The 18,978-nt window shown below is 30.2% G+C and overlaps 1 long non-coding RNA gene across 1 annotated transcript; it reads left to right on the top strand.

Annotated features, from left to right (window-relative positions):
• Positions 1-1,211: 1,211 nt before the first annotated feature.
• LOC142219440 (uncharacterized) lies at positions 1,212-1,670 on the top strand. The gene is made up of 3 exons (XR_012717574.1): positions 1,212-1,265; positions 1,392-1,434; positions 1,606-1,670. It is a non-coding gene; the product is annotated as an uncharacterized LOC142219440 (long non-coding RNA).
• Positions 1,671-18,978: the final 17,308 nt, after the last annotated feature.

Raw genomic sequence — 18,978 nt, 5'->3', positions numbered from 1 at the left:
TGTTTTTTTCAGTGTAGAAGTGTACAAATTTATTTTCCACAACGGTTCAGAGTTAAATACGTATATGGGAATAGAAATAGATGTAATAGCACCCAAAAAATTTAAAGAATTTGAGATGGTATCGAAAATCTACACAGAAAAAAAAGTGTCTCGTAAATTTAAGAAGATTTTTACAATAATTTATTACAAGAATTTTCCAGAATTTTAGTTCATTTTTCGTATCTTCAACGAAAATTAACTACTCGAAAGGAAATTTTACAAATTCTAAGTAACAATCGTTTAGTTCATGGCCTACAAATTACGATGGAAATTTCCTTAAAAAATTTCTTAACTGGTAGTTAAAAATTCGTTTGTCATGCTATAAAACTACTTGTGAAATGTAAAGTATTTTCTAAATAATAAGTGCAATTTACTATAAGATTTTTTTGTACGAGAAAATATTTTTTTACGAAAAATGAACTTGAAAGTGGATAGCAATTTCTTACTGACAATTCCTATAGTTAATAATTGTTGGTAAAAAATTACCCAATGAAATATTTTTAGTTCACATGTAATTAAATTTATAGACATTTTCGTCAAAAATGGTAGATAACATTTCATGAAAATTTTGCAAATTTTAAGTTAAACGTTTCATCGTTCATAAACTGGTGTGCCTTTACGAATATTATTCTTAGAGTAAATTGTCAGCAGATGCGATGAACTAATGCATAGTACGGAGATCTTTATCGACATAGTGGAATGTGATTAATGTAAAGATGATGTTACTTGAGTTTTGTTGTGTATACATGAGCGTGGGGTTGTTTTTATTTTTGTTCATTTAGTGGTTTGTGTGTGTGTGTTTGTTATTCGTGGATGGTTTATTTGGCTGGATGAGGTGTTGTTTTCAATAAAGGCACATGTGTTTTTGTTGTTGTAGGAATGTTTTGGCTTTGCTTGGTTTTGTTTGGCATGCTTCAGTTGTATAGTTGGCGTTGGCGTGGGCTGTTGCATCTTTTAAGTAGGTATGCAACAAGGCAATATAAAAGCATGGAATATTTTGGATTTTTGAGACATATATTGGTGTTTGTTTATTAAACCTTTTAAATGAAAGTTATTAATATTTTATCGGTAGTTTAGAAAAAAGTTATAACGAGTATTGAGGAAAATATGTTAAAATTTAAAGTGTATTGAAATTTGTATTATTCAATGTAAAAAATGAATATTCAATTCCAGATGAATTTGGAAAATTTTTGTTATATCTCAGCGTATAGTTTATTCATAAATTGGTAAGTATTTTTTTAATATGGCTTTCTTTTAAAAATATTTTTTATGTATATTATTATTTGTTAATTAATTTTTTTGGAAACCAGTTTAATGCTTTTCTTTGTTGTAAAAACAATATTTAATTTCAGAGCAACTCCAGATGGATTCGAACAAATAAAAAATAGAGAATTGGTAAGTTTTCTTTTAAAAATTGGCTTTATTTTAACTAGAATATTTACGTTTTTGTGACCTTTTTATCATCAAAATTACAGGTTTTTAGTGCCTTATTTTAGTATTTCTTTAATCAAATTTTTTGGAAATCAATGTAATATTTTTAATGAAATATTTAATATTTAATTTTAGAATAACCCCTTAAACATTTGGACAAATTGTTAGTACTCCTTTGCCTGTAATTTAATAGTGAATTGGTAAGGATTCTTCAACTTTCTTTTAGCCCTGGACAGTCATCCTTATTTTTTGTACATTAACAGCCTTTGTCATTTTGAGTACGGCTCATTTCAAGACGCTAAAATTTTCATCGTGAGCGAAAAAGTGAACCAAACTTGAGTTTATTTTCTTATTCAATTTGGTTTTAAGTAGTATAAAACAAAAATTTATAAAACGGTCGAATTAGTATAACTTAATTTCACCATTTCCCAATAGACTAAAATGCATTTTAAATCGAAAATTAAATTACGTGTCGTCATTTTGACAAATGATGACTGTCTAGGGTTATCAAGAATATTTGGATTTTAATGCATATTATTTTTATACCCTTCACCACTACTGTGGTACAGGGTATAATAAGTTTGTGCATTTGTATGTAACGCCAAGAAGGAGTAATCATAGACCAACCTTTCAGTATACGGATCGGCTTAGAATTAAATTCTGAGTCGATTTAGCGATGTCCGTCTGTCTGTCTGTCCGTCTGTCTGTCCGTCTGTCTGTTGATGTATTTTTGTGTGCAAAGTACAGCTCGCAGTTTTAGTCCGATTGTCCTAAAATTTGGTATAGAGTCCTGTTTCGGCTCAAAGACGATCCCTATTGATTTTGGAAAAAATCGGTTCAGATTTAGATATAGCTGCCATATATATTTTTCACCGATCTGGTCATAATTGGCGTGTATATCAACCGATCTTCCTCAAATTCTGTACATCCGAATATTTTATGAGTCTCGAAAAACTTGCAAAATATCAGCCAAATCGGTTCAGATTTAGATATAGCTCCCATATATAGCTTTCGCCCGATTTACACTCATATGACCACAGAGGCCAATTTTTAACTCCGATTTAGTTGAAATTTTGCACAGGGAGTAGAATTAGCATTGTAGCTATGCGTGCCGAATTTGGTTGAAATCGGTTAAGATTTAGATATATCTCCCATATATAGCTTTCGCCCGATATACACTCATATGTCCACAGAGACCAATTTTTAACTCCGATTTAGTTTAAATTTTGTACAGGGAGTAGAATTAGCATTGTTGCTATGCGTGCCAAATTTGGTTGAAATCGGTTCAGATTTAGATATATCTCCCATATATAGCTTTCGCCCGATTGACACTCATATGTCCACAGAGGCCAATTTTTAACTCCGATTTAGTTGAAATTTTGCACAGGGAGGAGAATAAGCATTGTTGCTATGCGTGCCAAATTTGGTTGAAATCGGTTCAGATTTAGATATAGCTTCCATATATATGTTTTTCTGATTTCGACAAAAATGGTCAAAATACCAACATTTTCCTTGTAAAATCGCCACTGCTTAGTCGAAAGGTTGTAAAAATGACTAATTTTCCTAAACTTCTAATACATATATATCGAGCGATAAATCATAAATAAACTTTTTTGAAGTTTCCTTAAAATTGCTTCAGATTTAAACGTTTCCCATATTTTTTTTACTAACATTGTGTTCCACCCTAGTGCATTAGCCGACTTAAATTTTGAGTCTATAGATTTTGTAGAAGTCTATCAAATTCTTCCAGATCGAGTGATATTTAAATGTATGTATATGGGACAAACCTTTATATATAGCCCCCAACACATTTGACGGATGTGATATGGTATCGAAAATTTAGATCTACAAAGTGGTGCAGGGTATAATATAGTCGGCCCCGCCCGACTTTAAACTTTCCATACTGGTTTTCATTAGATTTTTTGAAAACTTATTTAATAATTTTATTTATTATTTAATTTCAGAGTAACCCAAATAAATTTCATTCAAATTCATTATTTTTCTAATTGTTTCAGGTACACATTTTATGAGATACGTTTTCCAAAGAAAAGTTGAATTCTTTACACCATTTGATAAAATGCCCCAAATATGGTAAGTTACAAGCTAAAATGAAGAATTAAAAATTATATTTCATTACATGGTGTTAATTTTTAACAATTTTCATTTTTGCTTCCATTTTTTCCAGCAAGATATGTGAAAAAACTGCCTACGATGAATAAAAAAAGGATAAGTCAAAATGCCCAAACAGCGGCTTCAAATGAACTACTCTCTGTTCCACGTGGTCATCATTTTTATTCACAAAAAACATTGTATTAAGAACTTTCATCATAAGTTTTTATAATAAAGTACTTTTGCTTAAAGAAAGTTTAATTTTAATGTATGAAAATTTTCATAATTTTAAAACGGTTTGTTGTTCCTTTAATTATTTAATTTCTCTGTACTGTGGAATGATTGATTTAAAAATAGTTTAGTTGTCGACATTTTAAAGAGACTGTTAACTAATTTTTATTATCGGGTTTCCCAAAACATAAGCAAGTAAACCAAAATAATACTGACTTTTTAACTTGGTAGGGGTATATAAATCTTATGGTGTTGTAAAAATGAACTAAACTACAATGTTATAGATGAACTAAAATTTAAGAGAATTATAAACTAGATAAGTTGAAAAAAATCTTAAGTGCTAAATCATGGTCAGTATTACTACAGTTTAGTTCATTTTGCAATGGAAAAGGGTTCACTGTTTTTTCAGTGTACATTAACATTTCCTTACTTATTTCGTCTGATTTCATGGGTTTTGTAGTAATTATTTTTCCGAATTTTGTTCGAACCAGGGCTGTGGAGTCGAGCCAATTTTGCTAGACACTGACTCCGACTCCAGCCTTTTTCATCAGCTCGTCTCCGACTCCGGAGTCGACTCCGGCTAATATAATTAAATCTCATTTTAATACCACTAATTTGTAGTTCTATTGTGGGGGTACCGTAAGTGGATCGATATAAAGTATCGTATTTATTTATGTGTGCAAAAAAAGGTCTTAATTTCACATTAGATGCCAATTGAACTCCATATTTCAAATTTAGGGCAATGTTTAATAAATAAAATAATGATATAAATACCCATCATAATATGAGAAGATACCAACAGTATATGTATTTGTGGACCAAAATTATTGATACTATCTCAAATTAAATTTGTTGCGAGCTTTATAAAGGTTTATATTCCCATATGCATGAATTTGAATCTGAATCGATTTAGACAAAATTGTATATACTTCTACAAAATCTATGTACTTAAAATTTAAATCTAACGTTATGGGACAAAACACAATTTTAACAAAAAAAAAAAAAAAAAATAAAAATGCAAGGAAAGTCTAAAGTCGGGCGGGCCGATTATAATATACTCTGCACAACTTTGTATTTAAATCTACATTTTGATAAAATCTCAAATCAGACTTCTACAAAATCTCGGGCAATATTTATAACTGTTTAGACAAGTTCGCAAAAATACATTTATGATTCATTCGTTGAAAAATTTGAAAATTTGAGTCATTTCAACAATTTTTCGACTTAGCAGTGGTATCAGTGAGCATACAATTTTTGAAAAATTTTTGTCTAGTAAATAAAAAAGTTTTATTTCTATATAAAATTTTGCAAAATTTTCTACAGAAACAAAATTTTGACTAAATTTTCTATAGAAATAAAATTTTGGCAAAATTTTCTATAGAAATCACATTTTGACCAAATATATTGAAATAAAATTTTGAATAAAATTTTTATAGAAATAAAAAAATTGGCAACATTTTTTATAGAAATAAAAATTTGAACAAATTATCAATAGAAATACAATTAAAAAAATAATAAATAAATAATAAATATTCTATAGAAACAAAATTTTGACTAAATTTTCTATAGAAATAAAATTTTGACTAAATTTTATATAGAAAAAAATATTTCTATATAATAAAATTTTGAATACATTTTTTTATAGCAGTGAGTATCAGTGAGCATCATTAAGAAAAAAAAAATTGAGAAAATTTGCTATAGAAATGAAATTTGACAATTTTTGCTTATAGAAATAAAATTTTGAAAAAATTATCAATAAAAATACAATTTTAGAAAAATTTTTGTGTAGTAAATAAAATTCTGCAAAATATTCTACTGAAACAAAATTTTGACTGAATTTTCTATAGAAATAACATTTTGACAAAATTTTCCATAGAAATAAAATGTTGACCAAAATTTCTATAGAAATTTTATAATAAAATAATCTATTACTATAAAATTTTGGCAAAATTTTCTATAGAAATAAAATTTTGACTTAAATTTTTATAGAAATAACATTACCAATAGAAATAAAATTTTGAAAAAATTTTTGTGAAACAAACAAAATTTTGCAAAATTTTCTATAGAAATAAAATTTTGCAAAATATTCTATAGAAACAAAATTTTGACTCAATTTTCTATAGAAATAAAATTTTGACTAAATTTTCTATAGAAAAATATATTTCTATAGTAATAAAATTTTGACAAAATTTTCTATAGAAATAAAATTTTGACAAAATTTGCTATAGAAATAAAATTTTGACAAAACTTTTTATAGAAATAACATTTTGACAAAATTTTGTATAAAAAGCAACTTTGAAAAAATTTTCTGTCAATATTCCACATACGTATATGGCCTTAAAATAAAATTAAAAAAAAATAATTTCGGTTGTTCGAAATATTTCAAATAAATTGATATGGGCATTAAAATGGATCGATCCAGCCCATCTGCTAGTCTAACATTGGAAGTTGATTTTCATTTACAATCATGCTGTACATTGATCGAATGAATAACGCAATGGAAACTAATTTGCGTAAAAACTTGCTTAGTTACAAAAATGTGAAATGTTTTAAAAAATTTGGTATAGCCGGAGTCGGAGTCGAGCAAAATTGTTACGACTCCAAAAATCTTCAGACTCCGACTCCAAGACTCTGACTCCGGCTCCACAGCCCTGGTTCGAACCACATTAAATGTGCTGTGGTGAACTATTTTCTAATACACAAAACACCATTACTCTTGTCATGTGGACATCATGTTAGCATGCGTGAAATATTGAACTTGAAACATTTCGTGTCATGCTGTGAAAATCTATTCATAAATTTTGTAATTATATTGCTATGAACAAGTAACTATGAATTCCCGCAATGTGGGAAATTCCAACGAAACGCAAAAAAACACATGTTAATTAACAGTTTTGTAAATTGTATGAATATGAAAGTGCAACCTTCCAATGCATTTCATTTCCAGAGAAATGCGTACGTGATTGCATGTTATAAACTTTCTCTAAATCCACAGACCCCCAACAGATTTATATTAGATTTCTGTTGACTCTTATGGAAAATTGAATTGGGATGGAATTCATTAAATCCAATGTAATTGCAATACATCATATGCAACTCTAGTGAAATATATATTGCACTTCGACACGCAGTCATGTAATGTGTAACTAACTTATAATTTTAATAGCATAAAAGCTAAATTTAACTGAAAATATGGTCAGGCTGAATCTCATGGATCAAATATAAGAAAATAATACTTTAAAACCTCATCACCTGTACACACTTGGTTACAATTAAATCGTGGGAAACAAACTGTGTAAAAATTCTGCTTAGGCAACTCGAAACCTCCATATGCAAAAATTATTAAAAAGAATATTAAACAAGTATATACGGCCATAAGTTCGGCCAGGCCGAAGCTTATGTACCCTCCACCATGGATTGCGTAGAAACTTCTTCTAAACACTGCCATCCACAATCGAATTACTTGAGTTGCGGTAACGCTTGCCGATGTCAAGGTATCTTAAAACCTTCTAACACCATCTTCTAAATTGTAAGTATATATTAAATCAAAAAAGACGGATTAAATACGTCTTTAATTAGGTTTGACAAAATTTTCTATAGAAATAAAATTTTGACAAAATTTTCTATGGTAATAAAATTTTAACAAAATTTTCTATAGAAATAAAATTTTCACAAAATGTTCTATAGAAATAAAATTTTTACAAAATTTTCTATAGAAATGAAATTTTGACAAAATTTTCCATAGAAATGAAATTTTAACAACATTTTCTATAGAAATAAAATTTTGGTAAATTATTTTCGGCTCGAGTGGCAACCGTGATTATGAAACGATGTGGACCAAATTTTTGTGATTGGAGATCGGCTATATATAACTATAGACCGATATGGACCAATTTTGGTATGATTGTTAGCGGCCATATACTAACACCACGTTCCAAATTTGAACCACATCGGATGAATTTTGCTCCTCCAAGAGGCTCCGGAGGTCAAATTTGGAGAACGGTTTATATGAACCGGATGGGATGAAATTTGCTCCTCCAAAAGGCTCCGTAGGTCAAATCTGCGGATCGGTTTATATGGGGGCTTTATAGAATTATGGGCCGATGTGGACCAATTTTTGCATGGTTGTTAGAGACTTTATACCAAAAGCATGTACCAAATTTCAGCCGGATCGGGTGAAATTCGCTTCTCTTTGAGGCTCCGCAAGCCAAATCTGGGGAATTGAAATTTGTCCTAAATTGTTTTCATTGTTAAAATATTTACATCGTCTATATGGGGGTTTCAATAGGATTTGTAAACTTATGTTAGGACGCTAGCGCTGGATGTAATGGTAAAATAAAGAATTGCATCGCTATAGCTAGCCAAATATACGAAATGAAATTCATATATTTTTATTTTGGCAAATTAACAATAAGCTTTATTTAAAACTAACTGAAATGTAATTATTTTCAATGTTATGTTTCTTTTTAAAATCATTAAATTATATGTAATTGATCATTAATTAAAAATACTAAAATAAAAAATATATATTTTTTGTTAATTATTCTGGTTTTTATTTTAACATTTATCATGGTGTGCTAATATCCTCCTCTAGAAATGTCCAAAACTTTTTAAATCGATACAACCAATAGTTTAGAAGTTATGTTATTTCCAAATATTTTGAAATACTCATATGTGATGGTAAACTTGTGTTCATTATAAAATACAAAACTCGCTGTAACAAAATTAATAACTACCAGCAGTTGACATCACTTTAAGAGAATTAAGAGAGCATCCAATAACACTGCTGAGACATGTGGTAACCAATTTTACTGATTACTTTACTACGATGTTTTCGAGAGACAAACAGTCGTACTAACAAACACCGACAGTCGTCGGTTGCGTTGGATATAGGTGGTTGAAATTCTTTTTACCAATTGGTGTTTTAAGATTGCAAATATTGGTGTTTACTAAATACACTGGTCGGTTGCGGTATATCGCAGTCGTTCTCTGTTGTGCACAGATGAAGGGTGGTGAATTGTGCAAAATTTGACGTTATTTGTTTAGTAAATAAGCGTAATATATCAACATTTTAAATTGCTCAAATTTATTTTTTTGGTTTCAGTTCAAAAACCACCACCAATACCTGCACAATATATTTAACTTGACTCAAATCGGGGGTTTGGTTATCGTTGGATTATCTAAGAATTTCTCCCGGATCAAGAGGATGTATATTTTTATTGTGCAAAATCAATACTCCAATTGTTTTTAAATGGAATGACAAACTTACGGTACGGTCACACTAGCCAAATATTTGACGGAAACCAAAAAGGAATTAATCAGGAAAAAAGCGTCCCCAAATAAGTAGTGAAAATGTTCTTTTTGGATCCGGAAGTAGTGCAAATTTGGCGCAGAAGCGATGAATTTAGCACGTGCTTGTCATAGTACGGGTGTCCACCATTTCAACAGCCGTTGCACTGAATTTGCATCACTTCTTACGGTGTGCTTCGAATTCAGTGTTTTGGATGTGAATTTAAAAATTTTGTGATATTTTGCCAAATAAATATTTTTTATAATTTTTTTAATGATTGCGTGAAATGTTTGACCTAAAATATTTTGAAAATTCGCAATATTTCTTGATCATATTTAGTATTTTTTCGTTAAAATTTAAATAACTTGTACAAATTTATTAATTCTTACTATGTTTTTAAGCTTTTTGAAACAAAAAAAGTTAAAACTACCCATTAAAAATAAGAAAAATGCAAGTTATACAAATTGAATTAAAAGAACTTCCTGTGTAATTAAAATAAATATCATCTTTGGGAGTACATCTTCTGGAAGTGCTTTTAAAGTTGTGCCTTTAAAAGAACTTCCAAATTTTTATTGCTGGGATATACTCATTCAGAATTCAGAATTTGTTCAAACAAAACATTGCTTGTACTGTGCAAATGTTTCACTCTAACCATATATTTTTTTTAAGTCCCCAAACAATTAATCCTTTATTTATATTTTAAATAAATCGTTATATCTGTTTAATGCTCTACGCTATGATAGTACTTCTTCGTGTTCAGAAAATGTCGACTTGCTCATAGCCCGACTCGATTTGTTTATGATGTAACAAGAAGAATACACAATTGAATGTATAAAATCAATCATGTTTAGACTTGAACAGTTCAATGTTTTGGGGTGCCCCGTTCAATGTCAAAATGAATGCAAGCACATTTATCCACAGCAAAATATGTGTCTCAAATATGTGTCTCTCTCATTTGAATGTCTCACTGTGTTATGTTTTAGTCTTTCTCTCATATTCTCTCTTTCTCTCTGGCGTTTCTAAACATGTATTTGTTTATACGAAGATTCTAAATTAATATAAGTTTGCATCCAGAGACATTATATTTAAGAAAATGCAAACATGTTTTACTAGTTTACAAACATTGTATGTTTGCACTTAAAAATAATGTCCAACAAATTTAAGTTCCCAACATATAACATTTACACCGAAACATATGAAAAAAAAAAACAAGTAAGTAAAGTAGAAAGTCGGGCGGTGCCGACTATATCATACCCTAAACCACCCTTACTGAATTAGTAAACATAAGCATTTGTGGGGTAACACTGATATAGGTATGGGAGATAAACCTCAGTTGCATATTTAAGAAAATTAAGGGGTAAATGTTTATGGGTGCTTTGTATCAATCTGACTATAGCTCATAGTCAATGTTGCCAGGGAAAATGTTCGGTTTACCCTACCAGGACAAAAAAAGCTTCCTACTTTCCCATACACGCACAGAAAAAACATGTTTGGACATGGTTGCCGCATCCATTTAATGCTTATTTAGAGTATGTAATGGTCGCGAAAACCATATATTTTGTCTTTGTAAAAATAATTTTCGAGCGGAGAAAAATATATGTTGGCAATAAGCATTTAAATGGTTCTCAAATGCCACAAACATGTTCTATTATTTAAATGATAGAATTTGAGACCATTATATGGTCAGGAAAATCATGTACCTGACCATTCAATTTTTTTACTTTTTTGCAGAGAAAAAAGTATTTTTATAGTTTACATATAGACATGTCTACAACCATTACATGGCCATAAAGACCATGTACATTGTTTTCGTGACCACTTAATTTTTTAATTTTTTTGCAGCGACAAGAATTTTATAAAAACATTGAGCAGGTACACACGATTTTCATTTTGCGCGTCAGTCGTGTGTTGATTGTTTCTTGGAATGGACGGAGAATACGGATTTTTTGTGTTTTGTGTTAATTTATTTAAGTGGCACGTGGTTTTATGTGACCACAAAAAAAGGAAAGTGTAATTGAAAAATGTACATGTTTCTTGTTCTGCATTTTGCTATATGGATCATTTACTTTTATTTGCAGTTTGCGTTTGTATATTTGATGGGCACGATGTTAATATGGAATAATTACTTATTGTTGAAATTGAAATAAAATAGAGTGTGTAAAAATATATGATGTTTGCTTGAACGGCATTATAAATACAAATAAACAATTAATTAGTTTATAAATAAATAAAAACAAATAAATAAAGTTGATTTTGTGTTTTCTTTTCTCAAGTGGCGTCCTTTTTTCGACGACGAAAAAAGATTTTTCATAAAAATCAAAACATTTTAGGTTGTGACCATGTTCTTTTAACTAGAAGAAAAACATTTTTGACGAATAACATAACATTTTAGATCGTGACCATTGTCTTTTAATGGAAACAAAATTCTTTTTATCAATATAATAACATTTTAGATGAGGACAATTGTATTTTTCTTAGAACCATGTTCACTGAGCCAACATGGTTGCAGGTTAAAATGTTACATGGTCGCCGCAAAAATAGCTGCTATCATATTTTTTGCTCTTCGAATATGATTGTGACAATCATGTTTCTTCTCTGCGTGTACATTCCCAAATAATTTTCCCTACAATATTTTTCTTTAAATTTAAACGAATTTTACAAAACAAAAATGGTTCTAAGTACTTTATTATGTTAAAACATGAATATACAACGTATATAACTTAGAATGTAAATTTGTATTACCACCACGGTTGCCACAGTTGGTAGAATTCTACCAAAAATAGTATTTTTTTTTGTTAAATCTCTATAGAAATAAAATTTTGGAAAAAGTTTCTATAAACAAATTTTTGTGAGAAATTTTTCTATAGAAATAAAAATTTGAAAATAAAAATTTTGAGAAAAAATTCAATAGAAATAAAATTTTGATAGAACTTTTTATAGAAATAATATTTTGAAAAAAAATCTATATAAATGTAATTTTGAAAAAATTTTCTATACAAATAAAATGTTGACAAAAATTTCTACAGGAATAAAGTTTTGAAAAAAAAATTCTATAGAAATATTTGTTTGGTAGATTTGTGGTAATCTTCAATTTTTCTTAGATTTTTTTGACACGAGTGGTAACTGTTATTACCACACATTGTTAAAGATCAAGCCTTGCCGGCTTCTAATTTCCTCCTCTAGAGCAACCAAAGTGTAAAAATTACTACAAATTGTGTTGAGTGAAAATGTCCCTACATTGTGGCCCTACGTACCTTCAAGACGCTAAATATTAGAAAAACCTACATATAGGGAATTTCCCCTAATTCTAGCAACACTGGCTGTAGTTGATATTGCACCTACGGAGTTAGTATGCCACTTATATTGAGCCCATTATTAAAAAAAGAGAAAATCCCTCAATTAGTGTAGGTAATAAGTCCAAATTTGTGATTAAATACGATCGGCTAGTACATCAAAATTTTAAATTTGAGTAACATTGGTTAATAAATAAAAGTACTATGCCCAAATTTGGGAAATCGATATATATATATATATATATATATATATATATATATATATATATATATATATATATATATATATATATATATATATATATATATATATATATATATATATATATATATATATATATATATATATATATATATATATATATATATATATATATATATATATATATATATATATATATATATATATATATATATATATATATATATATATATATATATATATATATATATATATATATATGGAAGCTATTTCTAAATCTGAACCAATTTGCATAATATTTTGCGGGTTTGATTAATACCACAAAAGGTTACCTTGTGCACAATTTGAGTAAGATCAGTTAAGAAATGAGGCCTCTATGGTCAAACGTAAAGTTATCAGGGCCGAATTTTTCAAAATCGGGCGATACATATATGGGAGCTATACCTACATCTGAACCGATTTCGATTACATTTTGCACATATAGTTTGCACATATATATAAAGGACTGGATTTAGCCAACTTTGAGTAAGATCGGATAATAAATAAGGGTTTGATGGCCAAATATAGAAAAATCGGGCGGTACATATATATGGGAGCTATAGCTAAATCTGAACCGATTTCGATGATTGTTTGCACATATTGTTAGTGCTATAGAAGATTACATTTAGCCAACTTTGAGTAAGATCAGTTGATAAATAAGGGTTTTATGGCCAAATTTAAAAAAAATCGGGCGGTACATATATATGGGAGCTATACCTAAATCTGAACCGATTTTGATGATTTTTTGCACATATAGTTAGTGCTATAGAAGATTACATTTAGCCAACATTGAGTTGGCTAAATGTTGATAAACCGATTTGTGGCCAAATTTAGGAAAATTGGGCGATACATATATATGAGAGCTATATCTAAATCTGAACTGATTTGCATGAAATTTTGCGGACATCAAGAGCGTGGAAAAAGAATAACTTATTCCAAATTTGGTAACGATCCGTTTGAAACCAAGCGCAACGTGACCCCATTTGTCGAAATCGGGAGATACATATATATGGGAGCTACATCTAAATTTGATCCGATTTCTTCCAAATTCAATAGCGTTCGTTCTTGTTCCCAAAAAACTCCATGTACCAAAATTCATCAAAATCGGTTAATAATTGCGAATCCTGTGAACAAAAAATACATGGACAGACGGACGGAGATCGACTCAGGAGGTGATTCTGAGTCGATCGGTATATATTTTATGGGGTCTAAAATCAATATTTCTGGTAGGCACATTTTTTGGCAGAACAAACTTATTATACCCCGACCACTATGTGGTTTAGGGTATTTTCGTCCATGAGCAAACCATTTTACCTCATATTGGATACATAACATCACGATAGGAGCGATCTCCAAAAAAATTCTCTTCGGATATTTCGAAAATACTCCTGGAAAAATGTTTGGCACACATTTTGGTCACATATTTGCTTAGTGTGACCATTCCCCTATGTATACCCACTATCACTATCCTATCATGGTGTGTATACAAATTGATTAGGGCAAAACTTTTTAGGTTTCAAGATGTTTGGATTACAAAATATTAAGTAAATATTTTGTCAGTGCAAACAAATAAAATAATCTGATAGTAAATCCAATGCAATATTGATTTACAGAATATTGTTTGATGAATCCACTTAGTAAAATTCTTATGAATTCAATGAAATCTTCACATAGTACATAATTTCAATTTTACACCTTTAAGATATTAATGGCATATGTACATATACATGCTATTACATTTTACAAAGCGCCACAAGCAACATGCTCCTCTTTGCCATGCACTTAATTAAAATTTCCATAAAAGAAACATTTAAAGGCGAATAAAGTGCGTGAGTTCTACTTTAGTTACATATTACAACATTGCGTTCGTTCGAATAACACCAAGGGCCTTTAACCACCCATCGATTTACAAATAATTTTCCGGCGAGGAGGTCTGAATAAACAAACAATCCCACAAACGCCTGATGTCATTTAAATTTTCAGCAAAAGGGTTGCGTAAGGCATTGATTTCATTCAACGTTCCTTTGCAAATCACACAATCAATGCCATGGAATTTAACACAGATTTCCCAAAATTTCCTCCGGCATACGCCTGTCCATTTAAGGAATTTAATATGCATGGTTAGTGTTATGTTAGAGTTGCGTTTGCCTTTGCCGCTGCCTCAGCTGCGGCGTGTTTGTTGTGTTTTTGGGTGTTATTATTAGCTTTTAGCAGTTAATTTGCATTAAACATCCATTAATATGCGTCAACAGTGTTAATGGCCGCAAACGTACATAACTGGGTGATTTTTGAGCGAATTTTGTAAGCATGAACGCGTTATGGTTTTTTCGTTTTTTGTTGTTGTGATCATATATGAATATGTTTACTACTAGGTCACATCAATGGACGGACATTCCAAAAACAATTTTTTTTAAGATGTTCCACAAACATTGTTGGGTTATACCAGCCGGTACAAAAATAAAAAACCTTTTTAAACAAAACAATCTAAATACAACTTTTGGAAACGGAAATATTGTAATTTGATATATATCAAAAATGTTCGCCAGATCGGCACTACATCCCAGCAAAAAAAAAAGTATGTAATAAAGCAATGAAAATGTTGTTTTTGGACCCGGAAGTGTTGCAAAATTGGAGAAACGGATCAGCATACTTTCAAAATATTTTTTTGGAATTTATCATTATTTTGTTTGTTCACAGATAGACAGACATGGGCTGGAGAGGAGCAATAGTGCCAAAGACACTATATGGCTATCTCGTCTCATATGCACTAACATAGAGAACCCTGTTGCACAGTGTGGCACATGGTATAAATAATATTGTCCACCAAAATTTTCAATTATATACTTTAATGTTATATAATTAAAATATTGGTTGAAACCAGCGTTGCCAGAATTGTTTCACAAAATACCGCTAGATTTGTCCAAAAAACTAGCCAAAAAAAGCTAAAAAATTTTAAAAAATAGCTAGAAAAAAAGCTAAAATTTTTTGTATCAAAAGTCACATTTTTGATTGAAATTTAACAAACTTAAAGGCTTTATTTCACTTAAAATGCATATTATTTTAATTGTATTCATTTTAATTCAATTTCTGTGAGACTGTAAGAAAATTTAAGTCATATTAGCTCTGTTTGCGTACTCGATACATTTTGATTACTATCACAAATTTTTACTGGAAGTCCTTCGTTTATATTTCCTAGTAAAAACATTTTTCCCAGTAAACTTGCAATTGCCAGCTGGTTAATCATCAACAAGTCCAATGTGCGATATATTGCATAATGTCACATAGAACTGCATTAGAAAATATCAATATATTTCGTTTTAACTGAATTAATGATAAATTCGTGAACGAGAACACTTCTCCTAATTTTACCCAAGAGAATAAAACCCATTCTAACCGTCTTGCAAGTTTATATTGAATAACTTTTATTCGAAAATTTCCCATACAAACCTATTGTTGTCCAATTTTCGTAAATGTAAATCCATTCCATTAATATATAGCAGATTTGTTTTGATCCTATCACTACGAATTTTTTCATTGCATTTTTGATGTTAAAAAAATAATACCACATTCAAAACTTTATTTCCTTAATTATTTCTATATTCGGTTCCAAAGATTTTGTACACTAATGATTTTGGTATTGATTCCGAGTCAAATCTGAATTTAAATATTCGTTTTTTTCAGCTTTTTCTTCATGAGCTATCACAGTGCTTTAAAAACGTGCTAACGACAACTTAAATTTCCAAATTCAGACTCGACTTTAAGTAGAAATTATTCTATGTATACGTTTTTAAAATAAAATGTTGAAAAACCTTTTCTATTTTTGAACGCTATTTTGGTTTGTGGTCAAGATACAAAAACTCCACAAATTTAAAGACTATTTCATTAATTTTAAGAATTTTTTAGAATTGACCCTAGCCTTATTTCATGAAAAGATACCCATTTTTAAGTTGAATCACTTAACTATAAGGACAAAAAGAATTTATCGGCTATTGGACAAGGAAAACAGCTTATATCAGAGAAATTCACAAATGCTATTATAACCAAAATTCGCGTTCGTATTTTAAGGAAATGAAATCTTTGGCCACACCACAATATTTTTTCAATGTACAAAGCAATTCACATCTACTATTTTAATTTAGTAATATCATAATAACTTTAGAATATTATAATAACATAAAAAGGATAAACGAGTCAAATGCTAATATTCCTAATAATTTACTGACAGTTTATATAAGAAATTGAAATATGTGGAAAACCTTATTCTGGCAGCAAGGCTTATGCCCTGTTCCTGTATATCGAACGAAAACCAGTTCGAAAGAAAGGCAGTCACTCGAATTCGAATGAATTTGGGTTTTTCTATTTTTGAAAGTTCGATTCGATGAGAATTCATTCAAATGTTAACAATGCTTTTACTTTTTTCTTGAGACTTATTGTATATGCTCGTTTATTACTCGACAACAAAATATGAAGTGACTTGCCTTTCGAAATAAAAGAACAAAAATCAATTTTCTTTCGTTTGGAATACGAAAGAAAGATTTCGTTCGATATACAGGAACAGGCCATTAGATAAAAACGAAGTTTTATCCATATTTCAATAGGAATATGTCGAAAATAAAAAAAAGCCAAAAATAGCTAAAACGGTCATGAAAAAAAGCCAGAAAAAAGGCTAAAAGCTAAATGCATTTTTTCCCGCTAAACGTCTTCAAAAAAAGCCAAATCTAGCGGGAAAAAGCTAAATTGGCAACGCTGGTTGAAACAATAAATGTCGTAAATAAAAATGGTTAATTCTGTTATCATTTTCCTGAATTTAGTTTAAAATGAAAAATATCACCAAAATATTTTCAATCAAAAAGTTGGTTGAAATCAGTTTTCAATTAATAAAATTAATACAATTAACTTTTTAATCAATGTAGAAACTTTAAGTTAATTGAATTTTTAACAAGTATATACGGCCGTAAGTTCGGCCAGGCCGAATGGATTGCGTAGAAACTTCTACGAAAGACCGTCATCCACAATGTAAATACTTGGATTGTGGTAATACTTACCGATGGCAAGGTATCGTAAAACTTCTTAACATCGTTTTCTGAATTGTGAGTTAGTCCATACGTGGTATATATTAGACAAAAAAGGTGTATATAGGGAATCGATAATTACGAATCGATATAGACTTTTGCACGGTACTTAGAGAGCCAGAATTGAAATACGGGGGTCGCTTATATGGGTCCTATATACAACTATGAACTTGTTATGGACCAATTTTTGTGTGATTGGTGATCGATTTATCTGAGGGTTATATATAACTATAGACCAATATGGACCTAGTTAGGCATGGTTGTTAACGGCCATATACGAGTACTAGCACAATGTACCAAATTTCAACTGACACGGATGAAATTTGCTCCTCCAAAGGGCTCCAAAACCAAATCTCGGGATCGGATTATATGGGGGCTATATATAATTAAGGACTGATATGAATACCTGCATGGTTGTTAGAGACCATATGCTAACACCACGTAATAAATTTCAACCAGATTGGATGAATTTTGTTTCTCCAAAAGGCACCGGAGGTCACATCTGGGGATCGGTTTATATAAGGGCTATATATAATTATGGATCGATGGATGGACCAATTCCTGCATGGTTGTTAGATACCATATACTAACATCACGTACCAAATTTCAACGGAATCGGGTGAATTTTGGTCTTCCAAGGGACTCCGGAGTTTAAATATAGGGATCGGTTTATATGGGGGCTATATATAACTATGGACCGATGTGAACCAATTTTTGCATAGTTGTTGGAAACCATATACTAACACCATGTACCAAATTTCAGCCGGATCGGATGATATTTGCTTCTCTTAGAGGATATGCAAGCCAAATCTGGGGGTCCGTTTATATGGGGGCTATACGTAAAAGTGGATCGATATGGCCCATTTGCAATACCGTCCGACCTACATCAATAACAACTACTTGTGTCAAGTTTCAAGTCGATAGCTTATTTCGTTCGAAAGTTATCGCGATTTCAACAGACGGACGGACATGCTTAGATCGACTCAGAATTTCACCACGACCCAGAATATAACATATATACTTTATGGGGTTTTAGAACAATATTTCGATGTGTTACAAACGGAATGAAAAAGTTGATATACCCCCATCCTATGGTGGAGGGTATAAAGGCTAAGCCAGTTAAAAAAGTGATGGTATTTTTATACCCTAAACCACATAGTGGTCAGGGTATAATAAGTTTGATCTGCCAAAAAATGTGCCTACCATAAATATTGATTTTAGACCCCATAAAATATATACCGATCGACTCAGAATCGCCTCCTGAATCGATCT

This window comes from Haematobia irritans, chromosome 1 (assembly GCF_050003625.1).
Source record: "Haematobia irritans isolate KBUSLIRL chromosome 1, ASM5000362v1, whole genome shotgun sequence".
Classification (NCBI taxonomy): domain Eukaryota; kingdom Metazoa; phylum Arthropoda; class Insecta; order Diptera; family Muscidae; genus Haematobia; species Haematobia irritans.
The sequence above is the reverse complement of the archived record's forward strand: the minus strand, read 5'-3'. Positions and strand labels throughout refer to the sequence as shown.